This window comes from Podarcis muralis, chromosome 10 (assembly GCF_964188315.1).
Source record: "Podarcis muralis chromosome 10, rPodMur119.hap1.1, whole genome shotgun sequence".
NCBI lineage: Eukaryota > Metazoa > Chordata > Lepidosauria > Squamata > Lacertidae > Podarcis > Podarcis muralis.
In genome coordinates, this window is record NC_135664.1 from 69,795,884 (window position 1) to 69,822,489 (window position 26,606).

General features: G+C 44.7%; 1 protein-coding gene and 1 non-coding gene across 2 annotated transcripts in view; one reads left to right on the forward strand and one right to left on the reverse strand.

The window, feature by feature from the left end:
• CHCHD3 (coiled-coil-helix-coiled-coil-helix domain containing 3) overlaps positions 1–26,606 on the reverse strand; it is a 218,376-nt gene that overhangs the window by 18,095 nt on the left and 173,675 nt on the right. The window lies entirely within an intron of this gene.
• Positions 2,047–2,153, forward strand: LOC114606070 (U6 spliceosomal RNA). The gene has a single exon (XR_003708766.2). It is a non-coding gene; the product is annotated as a U6 spliceosomal RNA (small nuclear RNA).

Genomic DNA, 26,606 nt, shown 5'->3' on the forward strand with positions numbered 1-26,606 from the left:
CCAAAATAGGTCAGGATCTCGCAAAACACAGTCTAGTTGCAACTAGACTGTTTGCAAACTGGCAAAACGGATCGGTCTGCTTCTGCTTCCCAGTTTAACAGTAGTAACAAGCAATATGGAGAACAATGTTATGATTCCTCTTTGACATTTCAAGCAAGCATTTCAAAACTGGATGATGATGAAGCTTTGGGGCCTTTAACTGAAATGCTCTACTAGTTCCACCAAAGTGGAGAAGCGCCTTCACATATACTTTGCAAAAAAACCAAGAACCCCGGTTTCCTAAGAGACATGGAAAGAGCTGCAATGTGTGATCATAGCACACCGGCTACATTGCTTTAATAACTGGCTTGTCAATCGAAAGCAGTCTTCTAATGCACGAGCAATATGATTTGGTGAACTGAAAATTAAATTCTGATTGACCAAGCCATTCCCCCACCCCCATCAAACTCTGAAGGTGGTCTTAAAAAATGTATAACCTGATTGTATTACTGCACACACCACTCCCATTTTGAGCAAAAACAGCTCTCCTGGGGCAGAGAGACTGTGCCAAATGGAAGGCATAGCCTTTCTTTGCAGGTTTACATAAATCTAATTTAAAATCTGTTCATTAATTTATTTTTGTAGGGCTGCTAGGCACTTCGCAACAACGTTGCAAATAGGATGATTTACTACTCGTTTAGGTGCCCTTGTTCTTTTAACAAAATCAACTCCACCCTTCCTTTCCCCCATGCCATTGAGAAAGCGACTTCCAAGATAAGGAAGAGGTGGGGTTGCGGGCTTCACACCCCTTCCCCACACTCACGGGGGCTGGCCCCAGCCCACGCGATAGCAGGGAATCCTCGGCCGCGTCATTCCCCGTGCCAGCCAATCGGCTGGCTCCGGGGGCGTGGCCTCGCCTACTTAGGTCTGGCGTGGCCGAGGCTCCCCCTCTTTCCCTCACCGCAGCTGACCTGGTTTTCCCTCCCTGCCCACCCATTAGGCTAGGTTCTTTGACGTTGCTATGAACTTCAGTCGGTCGCCGTCAAGGGGCCTGGTAGGAATTTTTCCAAATGGCAGATTGGCTCCAGCCATTTGGTTTTCGCCTACCTCGTAGCAAACCGTCACAACTCCTCGGTATTGGCAGTTAGGCATTGGTGGGGGTACTGTTTATTGTTATGCAGATGAAGGGGGGGGAAGGATCGCCATCACCTTCCCCCAAACAAAGGGTAGTCCGGTAAAGGATTCCGGGGGGCGTGGCCTTGTCCTAAGCCTATGGAGGTGTGGGCCCACGGCACGCCCCCACGCCATGACCCCGGGGGGAGGTCCTAGTTGACGTGCCTCAGCAGGAATCCTCCCACTAGTGATTAACCCTTACCGGCCTTCAAGCCGGTTAGTTGTTAGGGCCAATGCCTAAGCCAATACCACTCAATTCCTGTAATCAATAAGTTGTGGCCTAATTTGACCCATTAACTCGAATTCTTGTGTCCTATGTCTTTATTTCCATGGGAGGAGGCGGGAACTCGCCATGCAACACCCACTGTCCTTCAGTGTAACCAGCTCTTGACTGACTAACCATCTAAAATATATCCAGCGAATTCTTCTCCATCCACAATTCCTGCCCCTCATACATTGAACCTCGCATGCAACCTTCTTATTTACCTTCTGGCATTCCTTAGCCTTTCTTAGCATGTGCCTTTTAACTTGTTTATAAATGTTCCGGAGTTTGGAGCAAGCAGTGAACTGGCTAAGTTTGAATTATGACACCAAATTATTCAAGGCGAGAGAAGGAGATGGCAAAGAGCTCCAAAATGAACACCCCAAACTGGGTGAATGGGCAGATGCGGTTCAATATAAATAAGTGTAAAGTGATGCACATTGATTCCAAAAAATCTCAACTGATGTACAGTATACACTGATAGGTTATAAACCAGAGGCAAATGGCCAGGAATGGACTCTCGGTGGAAAGTTCAATGAAACATTGAACGGTGCCAGTAGGCAGCTACTGCGAAAAATGCGAATTTCATGTTGGGGATCATTTAGGAAAGGTTTGAAAATATTCTATTTTGTGTGCTCTCTTTGGCAGCACATATATTAAAATTGGAACAATACAGATAAGATTAGCATGACCCCTGCGCAATGATGACACGCAAATCCGTGAAGTGTTCCATATTTTTGCCAGAAGCCTTTTTGCTGGGTATTTCAGGTCAAGAATTGTCAAAAGAAAAGAAAAAAACAGAAAATATTTATGTATGCTACAACAGCAGCAAGAGTTTTGCTAGCCCAAGGCTGGAAGACAGGAGAAGTACCAACAAAAGAAGAATGGCAAGAAAAATGGATTAACTACACTGAATTAGCAAAGTTAACAGACAAATTACATGAAAAGGACAATAGTGACTTTAAAAAAGAATGGGAACCTCTCACAACTTACCTACAGAAACAACAAAAAGAGATGGACTCACTGGCCGGTTTTGAATAAACATTCACAACTTTAAGTAGAATATGAAGAAAGACAGTGCAAGAACATGTATAGTTATTTAACTTGCAGAAGATAACAAGTAATGTAACAGGCACCCAAAAATTATCAAGGGGCTGGAGCAACTCCCCACAAAATATTTTAAATTATGCACAATATGGAGAGATAGCAGATTTATTGTTTCTCCCTCTTATGTAATATTAGGGATGGTCAAAGCAAAGTAGTTGATCCCATCCATAGAGCGGTATTCATCACCTTTACAGCTTGACATATGCCACGCGGGGGGCGCTGTGGGTAAAAGCCTCAGTGCCTAGAACTTTCCGATCGAAAGGTCGGCGGTTCGAATCCCCGCGGGGGGGTGCGCTCCCGTTGCTTGGTCCCAGCGCCTGCCAACCTAGCAGTTCGAAAGCACCCCCGGGTGCAAGTAGATAAATAGGGACCGCTTACTGGCGGGAAGGTAAACAGCGTTTCCGTGTGCTGCGCTGGCTCGCCAGATGCAGCTTTGTCACGCTGGCCACGTGACCCGGAAGTGTCTCCGAACAGCGCTGGCCCCCGGCCTCTTAAGTGAGATGGGCGCACAACCCTAGAGTCTGGCAAGACTGGCCCGTACGGGCAGGGGTACCTTTACCTTTACATGCCACTAAAACAGATACAGGCGCAGATACAGTGGCAGAGCTCATCGCTATGAATTTACACAATTCTTGGATGCACAAGAACCTCGCTCTCTCTTTCCTCCTCACTTTGCAGCAAAATTTTTAAATGGTTAAGTCTCAGGTTGCTTTGTTCTATTCCGTACATGCTCCATGTAAAAAAAAAAATCTTATTTTCAGCAGATGATCAAATGCTTTGGAGCAAATACACTAATTCTTGTTGGTCTCCATGGCAAAAGGGGGGAAAGTTCTACCTCTTCTTTTTCACAACAGAATGACGCTCCGGGGATAATGATGCTGAAATTTAGTGTTGTGCACCTTTAAAGGTGTTTGATGCTGAGCATTGCAGTTGACCTTAGAGAGAAAGAGAGAGAAGCTGCTTCCACTTAAGGAGAGAGTACAGTATATATTACTGATATAAAAGGAAAGCACAGTTTCTGTGGTAGTGTGAGGCACTATAAAGATTTTATTACTGTAAGTTTGAGGTGGCTGTATTGCTCCCAGGTCTACTGAGCCAGGAGTGAGTTATGCAGCTCTTCCTAAAAGAGTGCCAATAAAAAATTTACAGTGCTGCTGGACTGTCATGTAGTTGGGCTTCTGTGGGTCGTGGCTTTAGCCCCCTCTATTTTACTCTGAATATTTAGTTTCACAGAACTGGAGCGGGAAACCAAAGTATTACTTGTCTGCTCTTACCAGTAGTAAGTTATAACCCCCCCCAAAAAAAAAACCTCACCCCTATCCTCATCACTGCACTATGAATTTAAGGCTGAGCTCAAGTTCTCAGCAGAGAACTATCAAAGCGAAATGGGGTGCCTATGGGGAAAGAAGGATGCTCTGAAATCACCTGCTCTGGCGGACCTTTCTCACCACCACCTGTTAGACACCTGCCCTACTCAAAGAGGCTTCTAGCCACTGGTGGCTTCCATTGCGTTTACCCGAGGTCCCTTGAGCCAAGGCTGGAAGCACTCCCCACATTCCAGGAGACAATTCGTCAAATTGTGAAGTTGGAAGGGTCTGCGAGGGTCATCTAGCCCAACCCCCTGCAATGCAGGAATCTTTTGACCAGCTTGGGGCTCAAACCCATGACCTTGAGATTATGAGTCTCATGCTCTACCGACTGAGCTATCCTAGCTCACTCAAGGGAAGGCATGGATATCTATCCAGATGTTGGGCTCCAATCTCATCAGCCCCAGCCAGCATGGCCAATGGTCGGGGGTGATGGGAATTTTAATTCAACAACATCTAGCCATAGGTTAGGCCACCCCCTACAATGTTCTCCAGGTATTGTTGGACTGTGACTCCTCGCCATCCCTGAACGCGATACGATAATCTTTATTGTCACTGTCCCATACAGAACAACGAAATTGAAAAAATCTACATCAGACATTCAAAAACCAACAAGCCTGCTATCCCAGCCTGGTTAGCCCCCTAAAAACTCTGATACCCCATAATTGAATACAATATACTTCCATAAAGACTGGGTTTAAGCTGGCCACCTGGGAAGTTAAGGAGGAAGAATGCTACTCTAGAGCAGGGGTCGGCAACCTGCGGCCCATGAGCCACAAGCAGCCCATGGAGGCAGTTTAACCAGCCCACAAGTCGCCCCCAAACCGAGCCGCCCGCTTGGTGAGTCCCTGCGCACTGTGCTAAACAGGAACAATGGGGGGACTTGCTTCCGTGACGCTGGAAATTGCATCTGCGCATGCTGAGACGTCAGATCCAGCCCACGGAAAGATCTCTGTGGGACTTGACCGGCCCAGGCAGGTAAAACCTTGCCCACCCCTGCTCTACAGGACTTCCAGGTAAAGACAAAAACATGAAAGCCACCGGCTGGCAAAACTGCATGCAATAATAATATAATAATAATTTATTATGTATACCCCGCCCATCTGGCTGAGTTTCCCCAGCCATTCTGGGCGGCTCCCAATCGAGTGTTAAAAACAATACAGCATTAAATATTAAAAACTTCCCTAAACAGGGCTGCCTTCAGATGTCTTTTAAAGATAAGATAGCTGCTTACTTCCTTCACATCTGAAGGGAGGGTGTTCCACAGGGCGGGCGCCACTACCGGGAAGGCCCTCTGCCTGGTTCCCTGTAACTTGGCTTCCCGCAGTGAGGGAACCGCCAGAAGGCCCTCGGTGCTGGATCTCAGTGTCCAGGCAGAACGATGGGGGTGGAGATGCTCCTTCAGATATACAGGACCGAAGCCATTTAGGGCTTTAAAGGTCAGCACCAACAATGCCACCACCGCTGGCCAGTTTTTGCCCTCTCCCTTTTCCTTTCTCAAAAACCACTGAAATGACCCCTTTGCTTGGAGACATGAAACCAGGGTTGGCGCTGATTTTCGTTCAGCCCTATAAAGTCACATCCTGTTTATGAGTTCTGGTTTACCCTGAGTGAGCTTCAGGTGAAACCACCTCCTCTTAAAGGCACAGTATCTTAGTCATTATTGGGAAGGTTTTGTTTTTAAGGGAGGAGGGGTTATGCACACAGCACAGGACTCTTCCCCACACCGATGTAAAGGCAGTTCCATTGCAGCCCCTGCTCAGTCGGGGCTGAGAACAACCCACTGAGAAGCGAAAAGCTCAAAGAGAAGATAATGAACATAATTATAGTTAGTTATTGTTTGGTCCCCTTACAGACCCATTTCGTAACACTTCTGCCAGCAGAGCTATTTTATGCAATGCCTTTTTCACGTGGCAATCTTTTCATAAATCAAAGCAAAAGCCAATAGCTGGCAGTTTCTCCTGCAGCCTGTTTGACAATAGAAGTTAACATGGAGCCCTGCCTGTTATCAATCTTCATAAATGCGCCCCCGCTATGGAAAAAGCTCCTGTCACAGTTCGCGAGCCCTTCGCTAATAATGCAAGCAGAAGAGTGAGCCTGGGGCTTTAATGGGTCTTCAAAATTACATGTGTGTGTGCATTTTAGTTGGGGATTTAGGTGTCTTTGGGGGTTTTAGCCATAACAAATGCCTGCATCCTCCCGTCTTTCAACATCTGAAGTGAAAGACACCCATGCTTCTTTTTCTTTCATTGTGTTCAACTGCAATGGAATTCACATATGGGTATCCCTCCGTCCTAGTCCACAGAGCAAAGATGCCAGGTGGCTACCCTCAAATTTGGAATTTCGTTTATTCGGGGATTTAACAAGTCTATTTCTGTGTGTGCAATTCGCAAAGTAAGCCGTTTATGTACAGGAAAGCAAGTTATGGTAAGGAATGAGCAACGGTTTCTTTTGTAGCTGATTTTTAAAGGTTTGTTGTTGTTGTTTTTTTGGTCTATGGCTGTGGAAATATTCCCTCCAAAAACTTTTGAGTCAAAGGAAGGAATTCAGCAGAGTAGTGAAAAGTGTTATCTTGCTCACAAGCTGCGCCATTCCTTTATCTACAGCTAGGGTTGATGGGAGTTGTAGTCCAAAAAGAGCTGGAGGCACAAGTTTGGGAAACCCTGATCTACTGCTTCAGCAAGTTCTCTTCCAAAAAAAGAAAAAGAAAAAAGTGAAAAGGAAGATAGGAGCCATTTCCTGTAGTATCCCAGCCAATCCCACTTCAGTCAGGTGGAGGCAGGGTGATGACATCACACAGCTCTATTTGGTTCGATGATGACATCATGAGGGCAGGAAACTTTGCTTGAATAGTGTTGCCAGGAAGCCAAATCAAAGTGAAGGCAATCAGATTTGGCTGTATGTGGTGACATCAGCAAGCCAAATAGGGTGAGGTAAAATTCCCTGCCCTTGCTCTGAAAGGGCATTTTCAATTTTTCCTGTGAAACCAGCCCCAAACAGCCAAAACTATGTGTGCAGATCTCTGCACCATGAGGTAAACTTTTCTGCAAAGCATCCCCACCCAAAACAATCTGTTTAGCCCTCGTTTTGGTCATATCTTTTGGAACGTCACCTGCCCGAATCTTAAGAGACTGAAAATCCTCCCCTTCTCCCACTCAAACAAATAAAATATACAGTTGTAAATTTTTATTTTCATTTTTTAAAGGGTGGTGGGAGGAGGAGATATGGCAGCCATGGTCAGTTAATAATAATAATAATAATAATAATAATAATAATAATAATAATAAATTTTATTTATACCCCATCCTCCCCAGTCAAGACTGGGCTCAGGGCGGCTAACACCAAATATAAAAACAATTGATAAGCTAAGCTATTGATAAGGAGCCTGTCACTTCTGTTTGATTCACTCCTTTTTACCATGTATCTACACGAAAGAGGTTTGGTCTCCAACAAAAGAACAAATAAACCACATCTGACTCAGATGTCATACATCAAGCCTGAGAAGGCCCATAAATCTTGCTTAATCATTACAGAGGAGGAGGCTGATTTATACGGAGGTTTTCACAGAGCGGCGCAACCTGCGGCTCCAGGGTCAGGAGGGGCCTTGACAGCTTTTGTATTTAAACTCTACAAGGTCTAAGGGCAAGAACACATCTTGCTTGTCTATGCATTGTATGAATGAAAACTTTCATGGCCGTTCGATTTTTATTTTTTAATGTTACCTAGAAACAGCCGATATGGTAAAACCACCTCCACGTTCTCAAGTCTCATCACTTGGTAACTCCCAGATATGCTAAACATAGGCTAACTCAGATGTTACAAAATTGTAAATGTGAACTAAACCCCCAAAGCAACCGTCCTTCAACAACCAGATTACCAAAAAAAGGACCAATTGCAAGAGTGTGTTGCTTTATCAGCTTAAATTAAGCACTGTGAGCTCCCTTTGCATCAGTGGGAGAATTAAGTACATATTTAAGCCTCATCAACACAGGTGGTTTTTTATGGAAGAAGCTGCACATTAGAACCATAGAAATGGAGAGTTGGAAGGAACTACGAGAGTCGTCATTTAGGTATAAGAACTAAGCGGTGATGTGATCCTCGCGAGGATGCTCTCTCTAAATTCCTGTGTTTCATCTGAAATAGCCTCCTCCGTCTAAGTTTACGCCTTTCGCTCTTTAGTGGACGCTTTCATTCAAGATGGCAGCCAGATGGGGAGGGGAATCCAGAGAAACAGACAAAGGGGCAAAAAAGGAAGAGTTTACGATGCCATAATGAAAGGTTTCTGTGGCTTCAGTTACAGATCCTTTGCAAGACAGCAATTGTGATCGCAAACACAGGGAAGCTAACTGCTACGGCATACAAAGATGGGTCAAATTTCTGACACTCATCGCTTCTGCACGTTTCTCTCGCTTCGCTTTCAGCACGGGGAGAACAAGGTTTGGTTAACCTTTCCCATCCACTACCACAAAATAGATGTTCAGACAGTAACTACAGCTAGTTAGCATCAGGTTCAATAGGAAGTATCTTAGTTTTCATGGACCACCCCCTCTGAAAAATTAACAAGATGGATCCAGTTTCTTATAAAATGAAACATGCCTTTTAGAAATCAGAGTTTGCCATGCACTGAAGCGATATTTTTTGAGAGGACAACACTCTTTGTGGTAGATTAATTTTGCACACCATCTCAAGACTGCTTGCGTGAGGCATTATATACAACCACCCACACCTCCAAAACAACAACTTGGGAGTTTGTTTGTTGTAAAGAATGTATATTATGGTAATAAAATAATAAAGGATTTGAAATTATATATATATACATATACATACATACACACACACACACACACACACAAACACACACACACCCTGGAAAGAAAGAAAGAAAGAAAGAAAGAAAGAAAGAAAGAAAGAAAGAAAGAAAGAAAGAGAGGATTGCTGGAACTCATGCCCCATGCCCTCAGAGTAGTATGTTATATTAAGGTAAATCTTTAAAAAATGTAGTGTAAACACTGACAACTGGGAAACACTGGCCTGCGAGAGCTCTAGTTGGAGAACAGCCTTTTCCAAAGGTGTCATGGACTTTGAAGACACTCAAACTCAGGACGCAAGGGAGAAACGTGCTAAGAGGAAGGCACGCCTGGCAAATCCACACCGTGATCAACTTCCGCCCGGAAACCAATGTCCCCACTATTGAAGGAAGTGTGGATCCAGAATCAGCCTCCACAGTCACTTACGGACTCACTGTTAAGGCCGTGTTTATGGAAGACAAACTTACTCAGCTACGAGGGATCGCCAAAGATTAGGTAAAAGGATGACCAGGTTCCAAACCAGCCGAGTGGTAATGAAATAATGGGAGACCTGGGACTCAGAATGAAGTGGGAATCTGAAACAGCAAGGAAACCTGACACTGAAGTTGCCAAAGAGAAATAAAGCAGAACTGGTACCTCCAAAGCTCTGGGCTGCTCCAGACGCAGTGCTGCCCTTTTCTTAAATTTAGAAATCCTGGCATACCCCTAGTGTATATTAAGCATGGCTGACAGATACACGGATTTAATGACTAAGCTGTGGCTATGATTGCCCAGGGAAGGCTGGGGAGAAATTGTGCAGGAGAAGGGAAGGAGTCTGCCATCCCAGACCTCCTTGCAGCCTCCTAACCATTGTTAAGGTGTAGGGCGAGTTATCTCTGCACCAGTCACAATTGCACAAAACTAGAAAAGGAAGAATGATAGAGCCGGTGTGGTGTAGTGGTTAAGGGCGGTAATCTCGTAATCTGGTGAACTGGGTTCGATTCCCCGCTCCTTCACATGCAGCTGCTGGGTGACCTTGGGCCAGTCACACTTCTCTGAAGTCTCTCAGCCCCACTCACCTCACAGAGTGTTTGTTGTGGGGGAGGAAGGGAAAGGAGAATGTTAGCCGCTTTGAGACTCCTTAAAGGGAGTGAAAGGCGGGATATCAAATCCAAAATTGTGAGTCCACTGGGTGACAGGCAACTAATGCTGATGAAAATGTTATAAGCCACCCTGAGCACTCCATGCTATCCCATGAATGCAAAGCCATCAGAAAGGGGACACACATACTATGTACTCCTAAAAACTAATAATGGGAGCCAAGTCTGAACTTCCTTCATGTTGCATTCTCTTTCATGAATGCTGGAAAGTACCTCCTAGTAGCAGCAGTTTCTGGCACTTGTTGCAAACAACGCATGTGCTGTTTAAATGCTTTTTCTTCCTGGCACCATCTTCCTTAAGTCTTTGCACTCTGGACCGGCCTCATTTCCTCACAGGTAATCCCATTAGCTGAGATGAGCCATGTGATGTGGCTGACATCACACATGCTTCATCATGATGTCACACAATGGTGCTACCATTCCTTGTGAACGAAATCATATGGGTCGCCATGGCTGGATTAACAGCAGCGTGGGCAAGCTATGACGAGGACTATAGGGGCAAAAAACTATAGGGACAATGTTGCCAAGCAGCAGTTGCAAACCAAAAGGGTCCTGAAGAGTTGTGAAATGTCATGAACACTTGGTTATTTACGGACAACATTTCAGCGAAATCTGTGTGTGTGTGTGTGTGTGTGTGTGTGTGCGCGTGTGTCCCAGCCCAAGGAATCTGGTTACACAGATTGTGCTACTGTCCAAGTGAATATTGCAATCAAAAAATATTTGGTACGATATTACTACTATTATTATCTTTCCCACACCAACTAAAGAGTGCCAATTCCCACAAAACTTAAAGCTTTGGACAATTGGCTGGGTGAATTACAGAATCGTTACATGGGATTCATTTCCACTGAAGCATTAGACATTAGTCTTTGATGGAAGTGGGACTTTGGACTCGATGGATCATTGATCCAATCTGCTACAATAAGGCAAACGTATTGTTGTTGTGCATGCGTGTGCATATTAACTGAGACACAAACTTAACTGGATTTTGTTGCCAGCGTTTGGCAGCCTGAAATGCGTTATTGATCCACTGACTAGTAAAAAAAGGTGGTTATGAAGGATGCTTACAAGAGGAACATGTCGTCAAATTCAACCTGCAAAGAGTCATTTTTTTTAAATCAAAGCTGTGCTTTGCAGGGAATTATTTTTAAACAGTGACTTCGTTAGTAGGGGTTACAGTGACTTGGATTCTAAAAGGTATGGTGGGTTTTCCGTATAGAAAACCAACCTATTGAGTACAAACCTGGGTGCATAAGCAAAGGGCAAAAATCCCTTGACTTACACGAGAGAGCAAGTGAAGGTTATATCAAGTTGCAAGTGGTATCAACAGTGCTCACTTGCTCAAAGCAGCATTGATAGAAACCACCTTGTTCAAAGAGCTCTTCCACTGCTCAAAAGGTTTCGTCTCTCCAGATTAATTCTAGCTTTGTCCCCATCCTCCTCACTGCTGGGTTTTGCAAGGTCAACACTGAGACTGAGGAAGAAGCTGCCAGGCAGTGCCAACCCCTAGACTAGAGCTAGGTAAGAAGGGCAGGGGTAAGTAAGAAGGGTTGTGGAGCAGTGCCCCATTTGCTCTAATGCAGGGGTCGGCAACCTAAGGCCCATGAGCCACAAGTGCCCACAGGGGTTGTTTTACCGGTCCACGAGCCGCCCCAAAACCAAACCGCCCGCTCGGCGAGTCCCCTGTGCGCTGCACTAAAACAAGACTCGCTTCCGCGGTGCTGAAAATCGCGTCTGCGCAGACACAGAGCCCGGAAATCACAGGTGCATACGTTATATAATAATAATAATAATAATAATAATAATAATAATAATAATAATAATTTATTATTTATACCCCGCCCATCTGGCAGGGTTTCCCCAGCCACTCTGGGCGGCTTCCAACAAAACACTAAAATACAATAAACTATTAAACATTAAAAGCTTCCCTAAACAGGGCTGCCTTCAAATGTCTTCTAAAAGTTTGGTAGTTATTTTTCTCTTTGATATCTGGTGGAAGAGTGTTCCACAGGGCGCGTGCCACTACCGAGAAGGCCCTCTGCCTGGTTCCCTGTAGCTTGGCTTCTTGCAGCAAGAGAACCGCCAGAAGGCCCTCGGCGCTGGACCTCAGTGTCCAGGCTGAACGATGGGGGTGGAGACGCTTCTTCAGGTATACTGGACCAGGGCCGTTTAGGGCTTTAAAGGTCAGCACCAACACTTTGAATTGTGCTCGGAAACGCACTGGGAACGTATGTTCACGCGTGCCCGTAATCCGACCCACAGAGGGGGCTCCGCAGCAGTGAACCAGCCCAGGCAAGGTAAGCCTTGCCGACCCCTGCTCTAATGGACCAGCCTGCAGTGGGCACTGTTCCTCAAATGTTTGCAAGCGGATGAGAGGTGAGGACAACCCTGCTCACACCAAACCTGGGAGTCCCTGGAGCTTTTCCCAGAAACTCATCCTTGGAGTGTGGGCAGGTGTTGGCGAATCCTCTTGGGGCCCTTCAACTAGGGACTACCCATCTTTTTCATTTATTAGGAGGTCTGTTGAGAATCCTGGAATGTACTTTTGGAGCACTAGTCAAGCAAAGATGCTATGCCAGGCCCTGTGAACACAGACCCAAACCTTGCATAAAGTCAAGTTCCTGTGGCTTGGGGAGATTCTTTCGTAAAAAGGAGTGCATGAAGTTTAGCAGCAGCAGAGGTTTCAACAGCTTTTGTGTGAAGCGAAAATATGTAGAGTAGTAAAAATGTATTAGAATAAAAATTTTGGCCTAACAAGTAGAAACCTGAAGATGGTTATGAAAGTAATAGTCAAAACTGAAACTTATGCCCATGATAACGATGTTCATCACAGTCCAGAACTGAACTCGGTTTTTAGTTTCTGAATTCCCATCTGGAAGTAGTGTGCCTTAGTGATTTGAGCACGCGCCTTCTGACCATGAAGGTATTTAATTCATAGTCTCTTAAAAAGGAACTGGTTGTCTCCTTTCACCTGGCTATATGGAAAGATGGCAAATCCAGCTCTCATAACTACCTTCCTGCAGTGCCAAAAGTGAAGGTTTCCTTCTGCCAGGCTCCCCCCACCTGGTTTGGCACCCAGCAACACCTACGACGCCGTTAAATCTTTGCCAGTCAAAATAGCTGCGGCATATTGAAGGGGAAAGTTGTTGGTACAGCACAAAATAAACTGAATTTCATTTTCAAAATTAATAACACCAGAGCTACTGTACTGATTGCATTAGTCATTTCCATAAATAATTAAAAACCTCAATTTGCACAGAATTCCCAATCTGCTGCACCACGGCAGCGCGAAACACAACGACCTTGCTGCAAAATCGACTGCGTCTTGCCAACGAGGACAGGGGGCCTCCAGCGATGGCACCGGTCCAGTCACCCTTAGCCGTGTTGTTGCCCCACGAGGCTTGATCCACGGCCAGATGTAGCTCTCCGCAAAGACATATTTTTCGTTCTCCAGCCTGCTCAGTAAATACAGTTCAGCTGGCAGGCCAGAAATAGGTAGGATCAGTGCTTTAGATGTCACGGCAGCCAAGCACCAAACTGTGGTTTGGCAGTCAGGAGTGCCCTGCAGGTTCTCAGGAGCTCTCCCCAACCCACATCATCCATATCGCCTCCGTTTTTTGGTTTGCTCTAATGTCTGCATCAGCCGGTGAACACCACTTAGTGCTAAACGAAATTATTTTTTGGCAAAGGGAAAATATTGGCTGCATGTGGGTCTGTCCCAGAAACGGTGATCTGAATCAGGGACCACTGCATGCACATGTGTTTGTTATTTTAAGTTCAAGAAGATGGGGATATTTCTTGTCACACCCAGCCTGGCCCTAGATCCAAGATCTGGCGACAGAATTAGAATTCAAAATGACCACAACAGATCGGAGAACTGGGCGCAAGCTAGCAAAATGAATTTCAACAGGGACAAATGTGAAGGTTCTGCACTTAGGCAGGAAGAACCAGATGGACAAATACAGGATGGGGGACAGCTGGGAGTAGGAGTACATGTGAAAAGGATCTAGGGGGTCTTGGTGGACCACAAGCTTAGCACAAGTCAACAGAGCAACTGCAATTTGGCTCGACCTTTGCCAGAAATGCCCTCATCACCAGCCCTCCCACCTAGTCATTGTGGGACTTCACTATGCAACAGTACAAAAGAATCATTACTTTAATTTGCTTGTTTTCCTCTTCCTCTTCCATTCCTTCTATGCCATGCCTCTTAGACTGTAAGCCATTATTTTAAATGTAAACTACCTTGATTGCTTTGGGAGAAAGGAAGTATATGAACGTAATTAGTAAATAAATAAACCAAGCTAGCCAAACAGAACAAGCTAAGCAGTGGAACGAGAGAGACAAAGGGAGGAGGAGGAGGAGGAGGAGGAAGAAGAAGAAGAAGAAGAAGAAGAAGAAGAAGAAGAAGAAGAAGAAGAAGAAGAAGAGGAGGAGGAGGAGGAGGAGGAGGAGGAGGAGGAGGAGGAGTTTGGATTTGATATCCAGCTTTATCACTACCCGAAGGAGTCTCAAAGCGGCTAACATTCTCCTTTCCCTTCCTCCCCCACAACAAACACTCTGTGAGGTGAGTGGGGCTGAGAGACCTCAGAGAAGTGTGACTAGCCCAAGGTCACCCAGCAGCTGCATGTGGAAGAGCGGGGAAGCGAACCCAGTTCCCCAGATTACGAGACTACCGCTCCTAACCACTACACCACACCGACCATCTTGAAGTTATGACTCAAGCCATTTATGGCTCTACAGGTTTGGAGTAGAGACGTCACCTTGCCAACAAAGGTTTGTATAGTTAAAGCCATGGTTTTCCCAGTAGTGATGTACGGAAGTGAGAGCTGGACCATAAAGAAGGCTGATCGCCGAAGAATTGATGCTTTTGAATTCTGGTGCTGGAGAAGACTCTTGAGAGTCCCATGGACTGCAAGAAGATCAAACGCATCCACTCTTAAGGAAATCAGCCCTGAGTGCTCACTGGAAGGACAGATCGTGAAGCTGAGGCTCCAGTACTTTGGCCACCTCATGAGAAGAGAAGACTCCCTGGAGAAGACACTGATGCTGGGAAAGATGGAGGGCACAAGGAGAAGGGGGCGACAGAGGACGAGATGGTTGGATAGTGTTTTCGAGGTTACCAGCAAGAGTTTGACCAAACTGCGGGAGGTAGTGGAGGACAGAGGTGCCTGGCGTGCTCTGGTCCATGGGGTCACGAAGAGTCGGACACGACTAAATGACTAAACAACAACAACAGGTTTGGAGTCCTCCCCTTGAACCGTGCCCAGGACACCTGAAGAAGCTGGCACAGTCACCTGCTGACTATTCTCTCTGCTGAGCTTTCAGATCAGCACAACTTCAAGAAGGAGAAAGGAGCCGGTTAATTACAAGCAGCATCAGCAGCAAATGAGCTGTAATGGAGGTGTTAGGAATGTAAATCAGACCATGCCCAAGATGCAGCTATGGCAGCATCTGTGCATGCAGCTTGCAAAGTAATGAGGCTGTGACGATGTCCTGGCGTCCTGCTTTGATCACTTCATCTTGTTCAAGAGCTCTGCAGGGATAAGAGAGGTTGGTGGCGCTGACCTCGTCCCTCCTGCAGCTTTGCCCAGGCACCAACGCGACACACAATTTACGGATATTTGAGTTGCAACTCCATCTGCCCTCCACCATTACCCCCATTCAGAATACTGGCAGCTTAACAGGTGTGAGAAGGGCAGGAGGTACGGAAAGAGCATAAGCCATTCCACGTTTTAACATGTAAAAAGGTAACCGACAGCCTATCCTTCTCCCTAGAACCAGAAACGCGATCCTTCTTCCTATAACCAGAAACAGGTGGCCCGCTACTTTACACGAAACAAAAAGCACCCATATAATCAGCCGTGCAGACGTACATTCCTTTTCATGCAAGCCGGTGAAGTCACTGGGATATGTTTAAATGAACACAGATGTTCAAAAATCTGCAAAATGGCTCTCACTGCAAAATGGGAGTGGGCGGGGAGGAGAGCGCTTGCAAAACTCATCCATACAGGAGGAGAAGGCACACGAGATAGATTGCAGCTTTTAGCCTCCCACCTTGTTTCCATACTGTAATTGGGAAATGGGTGACTTGTACTCATGTAAATTCCCAACAAAGCATGTTCAATACATGAAAACAAGAGGCTTTAGAATCTCTGAAAGGGGGCTGGAAGCCAGATGTATCACGGCGGAGTATCACTTGCCAGCGCTGAGCGTGAAGCGCTCCTTCCCATTGGAGGTGGAGGCTTGTGAAACTGCAGCCGGCAGCAAGAACTGCCCTTAATGAGCACATCTATCAATTTTCAGAGGACTTGGTTGATTACGGATACACAAAAATAAGAAACGTGCCAATTTAACTGTTGGGCACTGATGTGTAAAGAGAAAGAGAGAGGGAGAAGAGAGAGTTTCACTCACTCACTTGATTTCATAAAATGTCTATTGAAAATTACGCCATCTATCCTTGTGAGCATGCATGGGAAGCCGCTGGAATTTTTCCACATGGACCGCCAAGTCCACTCATTTTTACTGTGTGATGGGGCAAGTCCCAGTTATCAAGAATGGACATCGGACTGGGTGCTTTTCTTTTTATCTTAAAGCTATCAGAGACCAAGCTCATACAGTGGTGCCTCGCAAGACGAAAAGAATCCGTTCCGCAAGTCTCTTCGTCTTGCGGTTTTTTCGTCTTGCGAAGCAAGCCCATTAGCGGCTTAGCGGATTAGCGCTATTAGCGGCTTAGCGGATCAGCTGTTAAGCGGCTTAGCGATCAGCTGTTAAGCAGCTTAGCGGCTTAGCGGATCAGCTGTTAAGCGGCTTAGCGATCAGCTGTTAAGCAGCTTAGCGGATCAGCTGATAAGCGGTTTAGCGATCAGCTGTTAAGCGGCTTAGCGGATCAGCTGTTAAGTGGCTTAGCGGCTTGGGGGAAGGGGGGGAAGGAAAAAAAAGCTGCAGGAACTCGCAAGACATTTTCGTCTTGCAAAGCAAGCCCATAGGAAATTCGTTTTGCGAAGCACCTCCAAAACAGAAAACTCTTTCGTCTAGCAGGTTTTCCGTCTTGCGAGGCATTTGTATTGCGGGGCACCAGTGTACATTTGTTTCCTTAAAAATATATATTAGGAAGATGCTTCAAGTGTTCAGCTGTGAATGTGACCAACACAAGTATTATATAGCTCATTCAGAAGCCTTTAAAGAAGACTGGGAACCTTTTCTAGTCTATATAAAAAGTCATTTCCCATATGTGAAGACCACAGCATGGTTTGAATTGTAAAAAAAAACAGCAGAATATATTAAGCAACATGGTAGAGAGGATGAAATTAGATATGACGGAACCTTAAAACACAATTGTATGTAATTTGGGTTACAAACATCCATGTTGGGTGAGAAGGAAGCCACTACTTTTGTTGAACTGGAATATAATTGTTGAGTAACAAATGTAATTTTCTATATGGAAAAAAAGAATAAAATATTGTTATAAAAAGGGGGGGAGTCCTTAATTGGCTGACAGCAGTCTTGACCTTCCTAATGAACACATATCTTAGGGCTTGTCAGCTTGGCTGCATATACAGCTGCTCTCCCTCTTTGTTCCTGTATAACTATGTTGGCATAGACTCCCACCTGGAATAAAGGTACCCTCAGGCACAAGGGAATTGCGCTGCTATAGCTATTATGATCCCTTTAAAGTAGTTTTACTGGGATAAGAAAGGGTGCTCTAACCAGGCTCCACAATCTAACACATGCTCACAAATTGTCACAAAGGACATGCTCACAAATTGCCTGATGAAACTTTTATTTCAGAAGTCTATATAAAAGTACGCATGATTTGCAGAAAGTGGCGAGGAAGAGGATTTCACTCCCTTTCCCATTATGCTAGAATATACCTGTGAAGTTGATGGGCAGGAGATTCAAGGCAGACAAAAAGCAAATACTTTTTCCCACAGCACATACGTAGATTTATGGAATTCACCATCACAAGATGTGGCTGCAATGCCATTCAAAGGAGTTTGGACAAATTCATGGAGAATGTCAACCAATAAGTACGAGAGCCAGTGTGGTGTAGTGGTTAAGAGTGGTAGACTCGTAATCTGGTGAACCGGGTTCGCTTCCCCGCTCCTCCACATGCAGCTGCTGGGTGACCTTGGGCCAGTCACACTTCTCTGAAGTCTCTCAGCCCCACTCACCTCACAGAGTGTTTGTTGTGGGGGAGGAAGGGAAAGGAGATTGTTAGCTGCTTTGAGATTCCTACGGGTAGTGATAAAGCGGGATATCAAATCCAAACTCTTCTTCTTCTTCTTCTTCTTCTGCTTCTTCTTCTTCTTCTTCTTCTTCTTGCCACGAGAGCCATATGGACTCTCCATCTTCAGCATGCCTTTGAATGTCAGCTCTTGGGGGCGAACCAAAGCGAAAGGGCTGCTGGCTGGCTGGCTTCCTGGACCCAGTGAACTGGTCACCTTTGGAAACAAGCTGTTCATTTAGATCAGGGTTTCCCCAAACTTGTGTCTCTAACCATTTTTGGACTACAACTCCCATCATCCCTAGCCTGGAAGACCAGTGGTCAGGAGTGATGGGAACTGTAGCCCCAAAACAGCTAGAGACCCAAGTTTGGGAAACCCTGATTTAGATGCACCCCTTGGTATGATCCAGAAGGCCTCTTGCAGATGCTGGGCCACAACAACATGGCACATGGAAAGAGTGCACATCATTATCATGCAAACGTATGATCATGTATTTATAGAACTGTGATTTGGTAAAATGGAAATACACACACTCCTTCAGCACCTCCTGCTTTCACTGGATGCAGAGTACACATTTATCTAGCTAAAATGTGCTTAATTAATATTTCATATAGCAGTGTTGGATACTCTACATTCCTAATGGATTGTATTGATCAAAGGAAGAAAGGAAAACGTCTGTGTTGCTGTAGGGAAAACTAAAGCTGTCAGTTATAAAGCGATCACTGTTCAAAGGTTTAAGACTTGGAGCAGAGCCTCTGTAAAATCTAGGCAACTCCTCCTCAACCTGCAAAGGAAGCTACAATATTTAAGACAATGATCTGGGAACCAACTGAAGAGACTACCCTCGCAAAGCAAAGCATCAAGCAGCAGATAGTGCTAGACCCATGAAGACAGGTATGCAAGGCTGCCTTCTTTAGGAATTCCACTAACCCACATCTTCTCCCTGAGCTGCCTAAGGCCATGAATATGTCTGCGGAAGTTTTAAACTAGTTGGTAATAAGGTTGTTGTAAGCTGCCTTCAGTTTGCAGAAAGGCACAAGTAAGAAGATTTAAAATAAGAGCAACTTCCACTTTTATTTTTCTGGTTTTGATCATGTTTTCCATTAGCACCATTCTAATACACATTGTACCTTAACACAAGAACCACATCAAAGTCATGCCTTCATCTCAGCTGGGCTATTAGCTTTCTGAGTAGTTCCCGGCAAGTGCCTAAAGAATGGCTTAATTCACTACAGGGTATGGTTTGCTGTTCCTAGGGTTCGCCCTTCTTCCAAGTGCACTATTCTTCCTTCCTATTTGCACCATGTTTCGAAAATGCAAAGTGCTCTCAAGACCTGGTTTCCTTTATCCTCACAATCACCAGGCTAAACAAACACGAATTCTTCCCAGATCATAAATGAGGAACTGAAGCTGATGTGAGAGAAGATGTGGGTAAAATAAATCAATGGTCTTAACTTTCTAGATACAGGAATCAGATGTAACAATTGCTGGGTTAGCTTTCAACAACTGATCTGCTTTAATTCGTTTCATTTATTTTTGGCATGCTATCTTTTATCTGTCTGGCTTAGTTGTCACAAAGAACAAGGTGAGGTGGTGAACCTATGTCTGAACTATGCCACTTCTGACTCCTCTGGCAACGTATCGCACAGAAAACAAAACAACAAAAGAGAAAATGGTGGTAACATCTCTGCTACGACCCACTTGTTGAAGACCAGCGATCCTAGACCACTGTTGGTCTCCCAGTACAATTTTTTACTTTCTATGTATGTAATTCATACACGTGGCCAAATCTGTGGTGTGGGTGCTGCAAATGTTGTGTTAGTGGCACACCTCCAGACATGAGGAGAAAGATACTCTAAGCTCTGCTACCAGCCAGACAAACTGGGAGTTTGCAACCTGGAGAGCAGCCCAGCCTCAGCCATTGGCCAGAGAAAGGACATCTGCCAGGGCTTGTTCTCACCTCCCTAGCAGAAAAAAACCACTCTACTCTGGGACTGCAGAAGCAATGGGAACATTACTCTGGACTCTGATGCCAGCCAGAGTCTCCGGGGAGTACTTTGCATTGTTGTAATGTGTTGCAAACTGCCTTGAAGACATTTAATCAAGGGCAGGGTACAAATCTGTCAGATGGCAATGGTGGTTGCTCATGAGTAACCAGGCAGGACTCCGACCTGTCTTTTACAGGTTTTATTTGGGTGCAAACTATTTACAGTGCAGAGCCACAAGTTCATGTCTGCCTCAATTGCTAGCAGAATCCGGGAGTGGTTGTTTCCGGGACCTCCCCCAACATAAAAGTCTCGTTACTCCCAGCCTTTTCCTTCCCTCTTTGCGCTTTAGACCTCTGCGCAGTGTGAGCGACGGAAGGGGAGTGCTTCCCTCCTGGCCGGCTTGGCCAGGAGCGGTGCTGAGGCTCACCACAGCATTCCCAGGTCCTTTTACTTCTTCCCCACTGGAGGAAGAAGTAAAAGAAGTACTTCTTCCTCATCACCGGAAGAAGAACTGCTTGGCAAGATTTTCGGAGGCTCCCTGTAACACGACGGCTCCGTTTCCCGCCCCTGTTCCGATGCCAGTTCCCTGACAAAATCTTTAAAATAAGAGCAAAAACAATGACCCGAGGGGCCACTTGTGACATGCAGACAGGCCTTCACATCTGCATGGGTCAACTGGCCAGCAAGCCAGAAGCTAAACCATATTAAGGCAAAGCAGGATGAATATACTACAAAGCATCTTATATTGTTGCACAGTTGCCACCACAATTGGCCACCACAATTCTATGTCTTGGGGAAATAAGTGCAAGAGCTTGAGGCCCATTCCTGATCTCACTGCACATTGAGGTGTGTGGGGAAAGAACTATCTCAGACTCCAAGACGTTGTGCAGTCAATGACAAGACAATCAAGTGGGTCCACCAGAATATCAAACCAGGCTTAAGCTGCCTGCCAAAAGTCAACCAGACAAAGCAGGATAACTCTTCTCTTGCAGTTAAGATAACTCTACATATATTCTAAGGGACACAGGGGGCGCTGTGGGTTAAACCACAGAGCCTAGGACTTGCCAATCAGAAGGTCGGTGGTTCGAATCCCCGCAACAGTGTAAGCTCAGTCCCTGCTCCTGCCAACCTAGCAGTTCGAAAGCACATCAAAGTGGAAGTAGATAAATTGGTCCTGCTCCGGTGGGAAGGTAAACAGCATTTCTGTGCGCTGCTCTGGTTTGCCAGAAGCGGCTTAGTCATGCTGGCCACATGACCCGGAAGCTGTATGCCGGCTCCCTCGGCCAATAAAGCGAGATGAGCGCCGCAACCCCAGAGTCGGCCACTGGACCTAATGGTCAGGGGTCCCTTTACCCTTTACATATATTCTCTTGCAGGGTAGAGGCTTGGTTATTCCCCATTCTGAACCCCTAACTGAATGATCAGAATGTTACTTGGCCCTGATGGTCATGGGAAAATAAGATGTCATCCCCAGAGATGCCAAGTTTCCTGCCTTCAGCCCTCGAAATTGAAGTGTAAGAAAGGAATCCAAGAGAAATGCAAAATGCAATTACTCAGTAAAAGCCCAAAGCCTTTTGCCCAAAGCCAAGCTTTTCCTGTAATACTGCACTTTCCTCTCCCCCACCTTCTTCTTCCTTATGTAAACTTTTCATTATGAACAAGACATCTTTGTAACATAATCATTCTGGTTATAATGCAACTGTGAATAACATAACGCCTGCATTAGGAAAAAGCAGCAGGGCCTGGTAATGTTGTTTTAATATCATTTGTGTACTGCAGGAACTGGCTCAACCTGATCATTTAGAATTCGATCAATGCGAATTAGTGTCTTAAAGGGAGATAAACCATTTGACAATTTAGGATCTGATCAATGCAATTTGAGCCCCACAAAGATTTTTTTTTTTAAATCATCAGGTATGTTTTGGAATATTAAAGCAAATTAATGCAGCACTGGAACAGGCAATGAGCAGGCATCAAGGTAAGTACCGCAGACAATGTACAGTGAGCCTGCCAGCTTTCCAATAAATTCTAGGTAGGTTATGCAGTGTGCCCTCCATTCCTCTTAAACTTGGCAAATTATCCATTAAGACTACTCAAACCACATCTCATGTAATTCAAAAGGACTAAAAGTAAAACAGGAAGGGAAGGGAAGCTCAAGGGAAGAGATGAGTTGCTTGTTCATTTCACTATTGGAAGTACTTTTGTGTCAAGACAGAAAATAATCACAAAGACTGCCTTCAAAGAAGGCAGAGCGGAAAACTATGCAGAAAGTATAAAAATAAATTAAAAGAAAGCCTATCATACCCTGAATTAAGAACCATCCATTCTGGGGAAATCTCCAGGTTACCGATTGCTAAAAAGCAGAGACATCACCTTGCTGACAAAGGTCTGTATAGTTAAAGCTCTGGTTTTCCCAGTAGTGATGTATGGAAGTGAGAGCTGGACCATAAAGAAGGCTGATCGCCGAACAATTGATGCTTTTGAATTATGGTGCTGGAGGAGACTCTTGAGAGTCCCATGGACTGCAAGAAGATCAAACCAATCCATTCTGAAGGAAATCAGCCCTGAGTGCTCACTGGAAGGACAGATCCTGAAGCTGAGGCTCCAAGACTTTGGCCACCTCATGAGAAGAGAAGACTCCCTGGAAAAGACCCTGATGTTGGGAAAGATGGAGGGCACAAGGAGAAGGGGACGACAGAGGACGAGATGGTGGGACAATGTTCTCGAAGCTACCAGCATGAGTTTGACCAAACTGCGGGAGGCAGTGGAAGACAGGAGTGCCTGGCATGCTCTGGTCCACGGGGTCACAAAGAGTCGGACACGACTAAACGACTAAACAACAACTATTGATGGCTACTAGTCTAAATGGCGATATGCAACCTGCAGGATGAGAGGCACCTTGCCTGTGAACATCAGCTGGTGGGCAGCAACATCGCCTTCATGGGCTGCTCACAGGCTTCCCCCAAATGCATCTGGTTGGCCACTGTGGGACAAGATAGGCCTTCCATCGGACCCAGCAGGGCTCTTCTTGCATTTTGTGCCCACTTGCCTGTACTGATCACCACTGATTATGAAAAATACCTTTTAATTGACTACAGTCATCGTAAGGGATGACAATCATCTGAGCAGTGCAGGAACTAGCTCAACCTGACCAGTTAGAACCTGATCATTGCAAATGTTATGTCTTAAAGGGAGGTAAACCGCAGCGGTGGCCATACATATCGTATGGGTTTTTATTATACCTGGAGGCCATTTCCTGAGCTGTGCCCACTGTCTCATGCTAACAGCTTCAAGGAGCCACAGGTGAGAGCTGAGAGCAGGGTGGGGACCAAAGGTGGACAAGCTACCCCAGACAAGCTACAAGATGTTCCCCATCAGCGGTCCCACCCCCCTAACACCCCATACACTCCAGCACAAGCCCTGTGTCCATTCTTGATTACCAGGCAGAGGGCCTTCTCGGTAGTGGCGCCCGCCCTGTGGAACGCCCTCCCATCAGATGTCAAGGAAATAAACAACTATCTGACTTTTAGAAGACACCTGAAGGCAGCCCTGTTTAGGGAAAATTTTAATGTTTGATGTTTTATTGTGTTTTTAACATTCTGTTGTGAGCTGCCCAGAGTGGCAGATGGGCAGGGTAGTATAACAACATCAACAACAACAACAACAACAACAACATTTAGCCTCTCTATGCCAATAGGAATTAATACTGGCAGCCTACCTTCTGCAGCACAACTACTATCCAAATTAGTGTGTGAAACTTTCTCTTCGAAAACGAAGCAGAAAGTGAATATTTCAGTGGAAAACTTGCTGAAAATTCTAGGCATGTTTGCCATTCTGAAGTGGAGCTGCTTTGCAACAATACCACAATTAGCTCTATTAATCTCACACTCCCAACTTGAAGTCACACTGACATGCAGCACATTGGTTTATGCATTTAACAGAATTATAAATTTAGCAGTTCAACCTTATTTAATTCTCCTTTTACAGACAATTAAACAAGCTCTTTAAAGCACTTTTAGCTGGAAAAATCTGTCCTCAATCCTCACGTTCAATTAAACTGAACACGAGGCATCAGAAGAGCATCGATGTTTAGTTTTCTACTGAATCTTTCATAATTTACTTATCAAGCTATACTCCAGAAGACAGTTAAAAGAACATCTGTTTAAATTAAACTCTTGGGAGCATGAAAATAACACTGTGACTATTTTTTTAATATGCATTTATGTATCAAGGCAGACAGGAAGACATCTTTCCCCACCCCTCCTAATAGTTCCACGGGCTGAAAAAGGGAAATAGAAAGATGTTAATGGGCTGTAAGAAAATCATACACAATATTGGGTCTTGAATTAACAGTAAAATAATATGCCCAGTAATGTTTTAAATATCATGTTTTATTATACTAGTTATAAATTTTACTCATAAATTAACCCAAAACTGTGAATTATGGTCGTATCAAACACTACATGTCAATTGCTTCTGTGCCCACACAGACAAGAAGTGAGCATCTAGCCCACTGTTTCCCAAACTTTGGCCTGCAGTTGTTTTTGGACTACAACTCCCATCATCCCTAGGGAGAACGGGTGTGGTCAGGGATGATGGGAACTGTAGTCCAAAAACAGCTAGAGACCCAGGTTTGGGAAGAACTGTTCTAGTGAATAATAAGCTTGTACTCAATAAGTTAAGCTATGTATACATTTAAAGCGAGCTTTAATATTTTCAGGTTCCAGAGAATATGCTGGTATCTCTGCATAAGAGACATCTCGCCCACTTCCTTCCTATTGTCTTTTTTTTTTTTATAATAAATTTTTATTAGTTTTCCATAAGTAAAGAAAAAACAAAGCAAAAACATAAACATAAACAAACACAAAATCGACTTCCCCATACCACCCCTTTTCTGCATTCTTGTTTCAAGATTTTTCAGCAACCCTCTGATAATAAACTTAATTATATTTCATACATTTAACTTCTGTTAGTTATTAATACAACTGTAGTTCTTTATCTCTTATAACTCTGAGCCCCTAATTTTCCAAATTACAACAGTTTTTAAGATAAACTTTAAATTTGTTCCAATCTTCATCCACCGCCTCTTTCCCCCGGTCTCGAATTCTGCCAGTCATCTCTGCCAGTCTTCCTTCCTATTGTCACTTCTGCCCTGGAAGTTGAAATCATGAAAGCGGGAGAGGAGAAAGAAGGTCCTGTGGCTGAACAACTACGAGAAAAATGTGAGCTTCCTCTTCACAGAATGGGAAGGACTGACACACCCTGTCTTCCAATGAAATATACCTCTGTGTTTTCTATCCTTTTTCTCTATAAAGGCAAACAGATAACTCCTGAGTGCTGTACCTTAATTGCACGTCTAAAGCTTGCAGGTATTATTTGTCGATATTATTTGTATGAAAAGGCATGCCTATTTCCATAAGTTTGCCAGAAGTGCTTTGTGTCAGGTTATACATAAAACATTTTGCACTGGGAACGTTTAGCTTGGGAAAATAAAGCAATCCATTGTTCTTCCTGGGCTGTCTTAATTTCTAGTCGTTTCAAGCTCTTAAGTAAGGAAAACCTTAAACTAAAAGAGAAAGTGAAGAATGGTCTTGCGGGATAAGATCAAAGCGCCCGTGCCCAGCCTATAGTTGTCATGGCTAGAAATTTGGGGTGACCAGACCCCCATGAACTTGCCTAGTCTTTTTTTTTTTAATAACATATTTATTAAAATTTTCAAAAAATCCAGAAAAAAGAAAAAGAAAAGAAAAAAAGAAAACATTCACAGTTTAAGCCTTATTTTCAATGACATATTTCCAAGACTTCCCCACACCTCCCCTTCTTGTATTCCAATTCCACTTATTTGGTTCAACAAGTTCTTATCCCCAATTTTTGACCTTATTGTATTTAGTTCATTATTATATTTAGTTCATTTATATAACCAATTTTACCTTTATACATTAGAATCTTTTTCTAAGGTCGACCCCAATTCCCTTCCACGAATTCCCCATTTTTGTACTCATAACAAAACAAAATAAAAAAGAGAAGAAAAGATCAAAATATAATTGTACACCCTTTGGATTCCCAAGCTCCAACCCCCCCTTTCCCAGTTTTGATCCCCAATGTCCATCAATCTATCTGCTCTCAGCCTGGAGACCTCACATCCGAGGCTCTTAATTCTCTCTCAGTTCCCCTTTGCCAGTTTTCTTGATAGTCCTTTATATCAAACACCAAATCTCGGAGAAGCTCTGTCTCGATAATGTCCATTTTTTGAACTTGCCTAGTCTTCTTAAATAGTTGGGGGGGGGGATAAGCCTGTTTAAGTAATTCATGGAGACGCGGGTGGTGCTGTGGTCTGAACCACTGAGCCTCTTGGGCTTGCTGATCAGAAGGTCAGCGGTTCGAATCCCTGTGACGGGGTGAACTCCCGTTGCTCGGTCCCTGCTCCTGCCAACCTAGCAGTTCGAAAGCACGTCAAAGTGCAAGTAGATAAATCTGGCGGGAAGGTAAACGATGTTTCTTTGCGCTGCTCTGGTTTCGGTGTTTCGTTGCGCCTGAAGCGGCTTAATCATGCTGGCC